Genomic DNA, 10,457 nt, shown 5'->3' with positions numbered 1-10,457 from the left:
AGTTGGATAAGTCGCCAGGACCGGATGAGATGTACCCCAGGCTACTGTCGGAGGCGAGGGAGGAGATTTCTTAGCCTCTGGCGATGATATTTGCAGCATCAATGGGGACACGAGAGGTTCCGGAGGAATGCAGGGTTGTGGATGTTGTTCCCTTATTCAAGAAAGTGAGTAGAGTTAGCCCAGGAAATTATAAACCAGTGAGTCTTACTTCAGTGGTTGATAAGTTGATAGAGAAGAACTTGAGATGTAGGATTCATGAACATCTGGAGAGATATAACATGATTAGGAATAGTCAGCATGGCTTTGTCAAGGGAAGGTGAATGCCTTACGAGCCCGATTGGATTGTTTGAAGTAGTGTCTAAACACATTGATTGAGGAACGGCAGTAGACTTTGTTTATATGGATTTCAGCAAGGCATTTGATAAGCTAGCCCATGCAGGGCTTATTAAGGAAGTAAGAGGGCATGGGATCCAAGAGGACATTGCTTTGTGGATCTAGAAATAGCTTACCCACAGAAGGCAAAGTGTGGTTGTAGATGGTCACATTCTGCATGGAGTTCGGTGACGAGTGGTGTGCCACAGGGGTCTGTTCTGTGACCCTTGCTCTTCGTGATTTTTATAAATGACCTCGATGCGGAATTGGAGAGATGGGTTAGTGAGTTTGCTGATGATAGAAAGGTTGGGGGTGTTGTCAATAGTGTAGAGGGCTATCAGGGTTTGCATCGGGACATTGATAAGATGCAAAACAGGGCTGAGAAGTGGCAGATGGAGTTCAACCCTGATAAATGTGAAGTGGGTCATTTTGGTAGGTCAAATATGATGGCAGAATGTAATATTAATGGTAAGACTCCTTCAGTGCAGAGAATCAGAGGGATCTTGCTCAGACCCCACTTGGAGTACTGTGCTCTTTCTGGTCGCCTCACTACTGGATGTGGAAGCCATAGGAAGGGCGAAGACGAGATTTACAAGGATGTCTCTTGGTTTGGTGAGCATGCCTTAAGAGAATAGGTTGAGTGAACTCGGCCTTTTTTCGTTGGAGCGACGGGGGATGAGAGGTGACCTGATAGAGGTGTATAAGATGATGAGAGGTATTGATCGTGTGAATAATCAGAGGCTTTTCCCTTGGGCTGAAATAGTTGCCACAAAAGGACACAGGTTTAAAGTGCTGGGGATTAGGTACAGAGGAGATGTCAGAGGTCAATGTTTACTCAGAGTGTGTTGAGTGCCCGGAATGGGCTGCTGGCAATGGTGGAGAAGGCGGAAACGATAGGGTCTTCTAAGAGAATTTTGGGTAGGTACATGCAGCTCAGGGAAATATAGGGCTAAACGTAAGCCGAGTAACTTCTAAGGTAGGGAAATGTTCGGCTCAACTTTGTGGGCCGAAGGGCCTGAATTGCGCAGTAGGTATTCATTGTTTCTATGTTTATTCCTATTTTACCTTCTCTGTTTTTAACTGTGATGAAACCATTATATTTCCATGGGGATTGTACTGTCTATAAAGCACTTGGAATGCGTTGACTGAATAATTCATTGCGAGAGGCTGCTTGCATCAAGTGGAAAATACGGACAGTGTATTTCAGTGCGGAGAAGATATTGTCCGTGGTCATCGCCGTCACTGGAGTTCCTGGTGAGTGAGCACAACAGTTCCAGATGTGTGAAACTTTGTCTGAATTTGTAATGCCAACAAATAAAGGACAGAATAATTAAACAACAACAGCACAATCAATGAAATGCTGGAGCGGGTAACGTGAAAGCAGTTGCATCGACGGGAGCTGGATAAAGTGTACTTAGAATGTGTAATGCTGTCGTGTGGACGTTGTTTGAGATTTATGTCATCTTCGAAAGGACTCGGAAGTTTTTAATAGCAAAACTTTTCAAATATATCACGTGTTCGTGAATACAGCGCACTGAAAGAAATTGTCAAGGTCAAACTAAACTGTCTAGTCCACCAGCAATAACAGAAACGATTCTCCAAACCCCTATAAAGTATGAAATAATAAGCATTATCTCGGATAAACTCCCCCGTGGAAAAGACGGTGATGTGCCAGTTTGCGTTGAGCAATCGTTGTCAGACAAAAAATGCAGTCATGTGTAATAAATTATTCCTTTTTTTATTGTAGCAGGCAATTACATGTGTGGTACTGCACAGAATGGAACCCCATCTGTCATGACGTAGACTGTATCGATTATGTCGATTAGGTCGGACCGGGCGTTTTATTTTTATTTTTTTCTGGCGTTCTCGGCGAGGTGCAGTTGGGCGATGTGGAGAGTTACGAGTTATGAGGTTTTATTGTTCCCGCACAATAAAGCTGGTTGATGTGACAGACGGGTTTTATTTATTTTCTGACGTACCCGGCAAGGTGAACTTAGGCGATGTGGGGAATTATGAGGAAGAGCTATATTTATTTGGCTTTCCCGGAGAGGTGAAATTGGGCATTGTGGGGTTTTATGAGGACGGGATATAGTTGTTTGTTTGTTTGTTTTTTCCTGACATTCCTGTCGAGGTGAAATTTGGTGTTCTGGAAAATTATGAGGATGCCGAGATGATCCAGTGCAAATTAGTGAATCTCGTTTTTTGCGAAAATTCATGGCAATTAAAAAATAACGTAGAAAAATATAATGTATGGGGAAATTTAAAGCGAAGTGCTACCATAATCGCGATTTGCATAATATATTGGAAATTTCTCGTACGCCAATTCTCAGGTCACCTGGAACACTGTTCACTGTTCACTTGTAAATTGGGCAACCAGTCAGATTCAGAGATGGTCAGTTGATATTCTCAGCAAGTAGCATTTATCCCACTGTCAGAGTAATGTTTTCCTATTCCAATTTCGTCTCGACATTATGAGACAAAAATTGTAGTATCGCGTGCAGCCTGAGCTCCTTGCTTAAGAAATACCTACTCTCAATAGACGAATGTTCACCATATTGGCTTCTGACGTGGCTGTACTGTGACGGGGATTGGATCACGTGGACTGGACGCTCCGTCACGAAGCTGCTTCAGTCAAACAATGACCTGTGCACTCATTCACACTGAGCAAGATGAATGATTTGCAAATGTTGCAGATAATCTCAACCTGAGTTTACATGGTCGGCACAACATTGTGGGCCGAATGGTCTGAAATGCGCTGTAGATTTCTATGATTCTATGACTGACAGTCTGGGTGACGGGAATATGCATCCTGCACCGCGCAGTCGAGTCCGAGGAGGCAAAATTTCAGAAGAATGAATACACTGTTCACGACGGATATCAGATGAAATTCCTTAACGCTCGTGAGTGGCGAATCATTGGAATCCGATAGCAGTGAATCTGAGATTAACAGTAACTCAACCTTACCCTTGATGGGCAGTGGAGGGCGATTAATTTGGGGGTGCCTAACTGCGAATCATATATTTTAAGTCATTCCGTTCTGTATCTCCAATGAATTTAGTGGCGATTGTCATCCTGTCCGGGGAAAGTGCGGCCTCTCCTTCTTCACCACGCGGTACCTGGTGGCCATGGCAGCGGCGGATCTACTGGTCATTATCACTGAGGTCGGTTTATATCAACTCAATTATCATTATTTTCCTGTTTGTTTCTCTGTGTGCTCTGTTCTCCGTGTCCTGCCCCGCATTGCCGTGAACTGTTCCGTCTGGTTCACCGTCACTTTCACCTTCGATCGGTTTGTTGCCATTTTCTGTCAGAAACTGAAAACAAAGTACTGCACGGGGAGAACGGCGGCCGTGGTTCTAGCGCCACCTAGCGGTCCGTTCCGTCTGAAAAACGGCCCACTCTACTTCACTTACAGAGAGATCATTAACAATGTACCATGGTTCTGTTAACCGAAGACAAGTTACTTCACTGAACCGGCGTGGGTGGCGTATGACTGGTTTTACATCGTTTTGACTCCGTTCCTCCCATTCGGCGTAATTCTGCTGCTCAACCCTCTGACAGACAGGCACATTTTAGTGGCCAGTCGGGTCCGTAGGGGGCTGAGGGGTCAGAGCAAGGGGGGAAACAGCAGTGACCCGGAGATGGAGAGCCGGAAGAGGGTCTGTGGTTCTGCTCTTCACCGTCTCCGGCAGCTTCATCCTCCTGTGGCTGACGAAAGTTGCAGAATTTATTAACCATCACGTCACCCGGATAGGAACATAGGGGAATAACTCGGAAATTATTTCCGCCTATGCCGGATATTTGCTAAGGAATTTCAGCTGCTGCACGAACACATTCATTTACGCCGCCCTTCAGTCCAGATTCCGAGAGCAGGTGAAAAGCGCGGTGAAATATCCGTTCATTTCAGTACTCCGGTTCATTAACAGAGCAACCCCCTAACGAAGCACAAACCTGCTCAAGTCAGCCCCGCTGTTCCCGACTTCTATCCTCTCTTCCCAAAGGTGGCGCAGCTGGCTGAATATCGACAGACCGTACAGCTACGGTGTCCATACAGTAAGCGTTGTGACTCTCCTTCGATCGAACGTCTGGGAACGTGACGCTGTATATCCATCTCCCATCGGTGACGGAATTCTCATTCCCCAGGTCAATGTGTCGGGTGAATGACATCATCCCGCAATCTCCGGGAACAGTGACCTCCCCACACTGCCCTCTGTCGGAGACCCCGTCCTCCCAGTGACAATGGGGAGGTTCCCCTTTCTCCTCAGTCCCCAGATATAGTGACTCTGCGCCCACAATTGAAAACAATAGAATCAGAATCACAATCAGGTTTATTATCACCGGCATGTGACGTGCAATTTATTAGCTTAGCAACAGCAGTTCAATGCTATAACACAATACCATACAGAATGTTGTAGGAAATCAGCATCTCGGGCAGAATGTACTGAAACGAATAAAGAGTCGACGTTTCGGGTCGCGACCCAGTTTCGAGGTGGAATGAAAGGGGCAAGATATCAGAATAAGAAGGTTCCGAGGAGGGGGAACAGGAAAAGCTGTAAGGGGATGGGTAAAACAAGATGTAGATTGGGGGCGGGTGATAACTGATAATGACAAAGGGCTGGAAAGGAAGGAATCTGATAGGAGAGGGGAGTCTGCGGATTGGATCACTGAACGATGGGAAAAGGGGCAGCGGTGTTGACAGGCAAACGAGGAGAAGAGTCAGAAGTAACAGTGAGCAAACAGAAAAGGGAAAGGGGAGCGGTATATACCGTGAGATCTCCGTGTCCTTGCCATAAGATTAGAGGTTACCTAGACGGAAGGGAAGGTGTTAATCCTTCAGTCTGAGACCGACCTGGTGGTGGCGAAGGGGAGGCCTTGGACAGATTTTGCCAAACAGGACTGAGGATATCAGTGGCAATGGTTGGCCTCCTGGAAATACCGCTTTTTCTCGATGGAGCTGAGGTTCCTGACGAAGCGTTAATTAATATAAAGAAGGGCCTTGGCCAATAAGGTGGACTGTTTATTCATTTCCATGGATAATGCGTGAACTGACCAGTTCTCCCAGCATTTTGCGTTTATTGCAATTAATTTGATTCACGGTTTTCATGTGCTCAGCAACTTCGTAAACCTGGGTGACATTTTCGTTTAGGTCTTTTTACTGAGATACGCAAATATACAAACGAATATTCTTCTATATGTATACTTATATCCCGAGACAATACGCAGTCCGGTGACGTTACAGAATTGGGTTATGATGATAAAGTCTATGGACGTTAGAAACGGACCATAAAAGTCATGAAACCGAGGGGCGAGCCTGAGAGTGTTCCACAACAACATTCACTGACTTCTCCAATCGTCATTTCTTCATCTTTGAGATTTTGCAATTTTTTGTCAATCAATCCATACCTCATCACAACTGGGATTTTACTTGAATTACATCATGTTTGTTTTTACCTCAGCTGTTGGAAGACACGTCAGCCTTGAGTAGTATTGCAACTTCGGTGTTCTGGAGTGAGTATAAATGAATGACCGTGGAGATTCATCAGCTCAGAGTTTCTTCAGCGAGATCGCGGCAGCCAGAAGACAGATTGAATCCCACACAGCATGCTTGAAATATTCTACCGTGTGAGAAAGATATATTTCATGATCATTGCCGTTACTGGCGTTCCTGGTAAGATGATGGGCGAACTAGCATTTTCAGTTCAGTGTGCGCGGTCTTTGGATTCGTTCCGTTACCGACAGCGTTGTGATGCCGGTGTCTTAGTGAATGCCGTGCAGACATTATGACAAACTCTGTGTTCTTTCAGAGTTCACTTGCAGTTTAATCGGCTGAAAATAAACCGGCAATTGAAACAAATGGAGAGTGTAAGCACAGAGACAATAGATTCATGGCACACAGTTTTGATTTATCAATGCAAAGACGCTACCAAAGTCAACTCCGATAATTCAGTGCGCTCGGCAGATTTGCGGTCTACTTGGTGTTATTCCGCATCAATAACGCAACGGATTTTAAGTTAGTTTACAGGTATTGCACTATGCTTTACGAAATTGCTACAAGTTTGGATGGAAAGTGGGAAGTGAAACTCTGATAGAAATCTCTTGCTAGTTAGACTCAGAACCATCGCTGATTCCTAAAATTGAAATAATCGGATGTGTGCGTTTCAGTGTACCAGGGTTTGTTTCCACGCCCTGTGTAGTGAAATGAAGAGAGAGTTAAGAGGGAGCCCAGTGTTGTGCGTTGAAGGTCAGAAGGGGTACTAGGCGATAATCCTCTCTGGAGCAATGTGTCGAAGCATTGAGGATAATGTTGGGACAACCACAAAAGAGAGAGATGCTTTGATGTACCTGCATTGTTTTTAATGATCTGAGCACTGACGTGCAAAATATCTGAAATGTTCAGCGGATCAGGCAGAATCTTTCAAGGGAAATTTTGGAGCTTTCTCATCGGGTACCTTGGTACAGTGGGGAAAAGAACCCAAATAAGAGCAGCTGCAAGATTTAAAAGAGGCGAACTATGCGGCGCCCCAGTGGGCTGGTGACAAACGGCAACCATGTGGAGGCAAAGACTGCCGAATGGCGAAGCAAATTTGTTTTGAACGTTCTAATGGACTCAGGAGGAGGTGGGGAGAATGACCAAGCATAGCCGACGGGATCATGCCAATTACGTCACTGAGAAAGGTGGCGAGGTGTCTAGGCTTTAAACCTTTGTCGAAACCCTCGTGGTTGGAGATATACATTCATTGAGCTAAAGCGCCCTCAGTGACAAATTGGCAATGTCTCCTTCACAAATGTTGTTCCTCTTTAGAAATCGAGTACGGTACCAATTCTCCCACCATGCACTGGTTAAAGTAATCTGCGACTCCGGCTTTACAACTTTTAATAATCCAGAAATTAGTTATCTGCAAAGTTTGATGGTTCTCAATTTCCAGCTTATCCCTGCACTGTGGACCACTGATCGGTGAAACAGTAATTAACCCATGCTTTTTGCGTTGTACACAGTGAATTTAGTAGCGATTGTGATCCTGTCCCGGGGAAAGTGCGGCCTCTCCTCCTGCACCACTCGCTACCTGGTGGCCATGGCAACGGCGGATCTACTAACCATCATCGTTGAGGTCATACTGTGGAGAATCAGTTATTATTACTTCCCCGGGACTTTTCTGGACATCACCCCCGTATGCAGTGCGATATCTGCACTGGGATTTGCAGCCATGGACTGCTCTGTCTGGTTCACCGTCACGTTCACCTTTGATCGGTTTGTCGCCATCTGCTGTCAGAAGTGGAAAGCAAGGTATTGCACCGGGAAAACTGCAGCTGTAGTTCTGACAACAACCGGCGTTCTGCTCTGTTTTAAGGATGTGCCCTATTTCTTCAGATATGGTCCCGCGAAAGTGATCGACAATATACCCTGGGACTGTGTTCGTAAGCCGAGTTACTATACGGATCCCGGGTGGGTAGGTTATAAAATGTGTTCTACCGTTCTTGTGCCATTACTCCCGTTCGTGTTAATACTTCTGTTCAACGCTCTGACAGTCAGACACATTTTAGCGACTGGTCGCGTCCGTAAGGGGCTGAGGGGTCTGAACAAGGCGGAGAACCGCAGTGACCCGGAGATGGAGAGCAGGAGGAGGTCTGTGATCTTACTTCTCACCATCTCCGGAAGCTTCCTCATCCTGTGGTCGGTAACTGTTGCCGAATTCCTTTACAACACCATTGCTAGATTGGATCAAAATAATTACAATGATACGGAATACATAGTTGAACACTCCGGATACATGCTGATGGTATTACGTTGCTGTACAAACACGTTTATTTATGGAGTAACTCAGACCAAGTTCAGAGAGCAGTTCATCAGCGCAGCGAAATATCCGCTCGTGTCAATTATTCAACCAATTAATAAACAAAATGTCTAAGTTCTTATCAGTGGTGGTAGGAGCTTTTCTATTTCAACTTGACAGTGCAAAAACTGGCGGTCATTGGAGAGCATAGCAGCGGGGAGAACTAAACCGGTTTGCAGCCCGACGGAGACACATCATGAGAACAGACCCCTCGGCGCCCGCACCCTGCGACCTTCACCTCCGACCAGGGATTAAATTCATACTGCATCTTATTTTGATTTTTGACCATTACCACGCTGTCATCATAGCCGACCCACGCTCAATAATAAATCCCGCCCTGCGGTGTAAATAGACACCGCTCAAGTGACGGACAAAGCCGGTGCTTCTCGCAGACGGAGCAGCGGCTGGAAATATGGCCATCACAAGGAGAGCGGACGGAATTCACAGCAGGCACCCCGGCGGTCAGATCGGGACTGGTCCGAGCTCGCAGTGAGTGGGCAGCACCGCAATGAGATTTAGTTGCTTGCACCCAACATCGGATCCGACGTCAAGCGATGAGCAGAGAACATCCGCCTGGACTCAGACCCGAATTGTAACTGTCGACTTTGGCACTGTCCAGTGAGTTTGTAGCAGCTGAGTGATACGTAAACTAGCGCAGGGAATGACTCCACAAGGTCCAGTTATCATCTGCAGGAAGTCTATTTCTAAAGATGGCTTGCATTACTTTGTGAGAAAGGCACGTTTGCCACCCAATTTCCGGGCTGTTTGGAGGTTTGGGTGGGTAACAAGTACTTTTACAGACTCTGTAATGACTTCTAAAAACTTCTCAATGGCAACAAAACAGTTCCGGCAATTCGAGTGGTGTTTCGTATTGTGGTCAGTTGCTCAACACTACAGAATTGTCCCATTAGTTTTCATAATTGTTCAAATTTCAATGGAAAACCGCAATGTCTAACCTGCCTCAAGGAAGGAATGTCATCTCAGCTCCCGATTTCCGATCAATTTCCATGCGAGCAATCTACATGTTCAATCTCCTCTGCATTCACTCCTGTACAATCTACATGTTCAATCTCCTCTGCATTCACTCCAGCACAAACTACATGTTCAATCTCCTCTGCATTCACTCCAGTATAAACTACATGTTCAATCTCCTCTGCATTCACTCCAGCACAAACTACATGTTCAATCTCCTCTGCATTCACTCCAGCACAAACTACATGTTCAATCTCCTCTGCATTCACTCCAATAAAAACTACATGTTCAATCTCCTCTGCATTTACTCCAGTAGAAACTACATATTCAATCTCCTCTGCATCCACTCCAGTACAAACTGCATGTTCTATCTCCTCTGCATTCACTCCAGAATAAAACTACATGTTGAAACTCCTCTGCTTTCACTCCAATAGAAAATATGTGTCCAAACTCCTCTGCATTCATCCAGTACAAACTACATGTTCAATCTCCTCTGCATTCACTCCAGTACAATCTACATGTTCAATCTCCTCTGCATTCACTCCAGTATAAACTACTTGTTCAATCTCCTCTGCATTCCCTCCAGCACAATCTACATGTTCAATCTCCTCTGCATTCACTCCAATAAAAACTACATGTTCAATCTCCTCTGCATTTACTCCAGTAGAAACTACATATTCAATCTCCTCTGCATTCACTCCAGTACAAACTACATATTCTATCTCCTCTGCATTCACTCCAGTACAAACTACATATTCAATCTCCTCTGCACTCACTCCAGTATAAACTACATGTTGAATCTCCTCTGCTTTCACTCCAATAGAAAATATATGTTCAAACTCCTCTGCTTTCACTACAGTACAAACTGCATGTTCAATCTCCTCTGCATTCACTCGAATACAGACTACATGTTCAATCTCCTCTGCTTTTACTCCAATACAAACTACATGCTCAATCTCCTCTGCATTCTCACCATTACAAACTACATGTTCTATCTCTTCTGCATTCACTCCAGAATAAAACTACATGTTGAATCTCCTCTGCTTTCACTCCAATATAAATGATATATTCAATCTCCTCTGCTTTCACTCCAGTAGAAACCACATGTTCAATATCCTCTGCATTCACTCCAGTACAAACTACATGTTCAATCTCCTCTTCATTCGCTACAGTACAAACTATATTTCCAATCTCCTCCGCATTCACTCCAGTACAAACTACATGTTCAATCTCCTCTGCATTCACTCCAGTACAAACTACATGTTCAATCTCCTCTGCATT

Source organism: Hypanus sabinus, unplaced genomic scaffold (genome assembly GCF_030144855.1).
Source record: "Hypanus sabinus isolate sHypSab1 unplaced genomic scaffold, sHypSab1.hap1 scaffold_278, whole genome shotgun sequence".
NCBI classification, from domain to species: Eukaryota; Metazoa; Chordata; class Chondrichthyes; order Myliobatiformes; family Dasyatidae; genus Hypanus; species Hypanus sabinus.
This window is presented reverse-complemented; position numbering follows the sequence as displayed.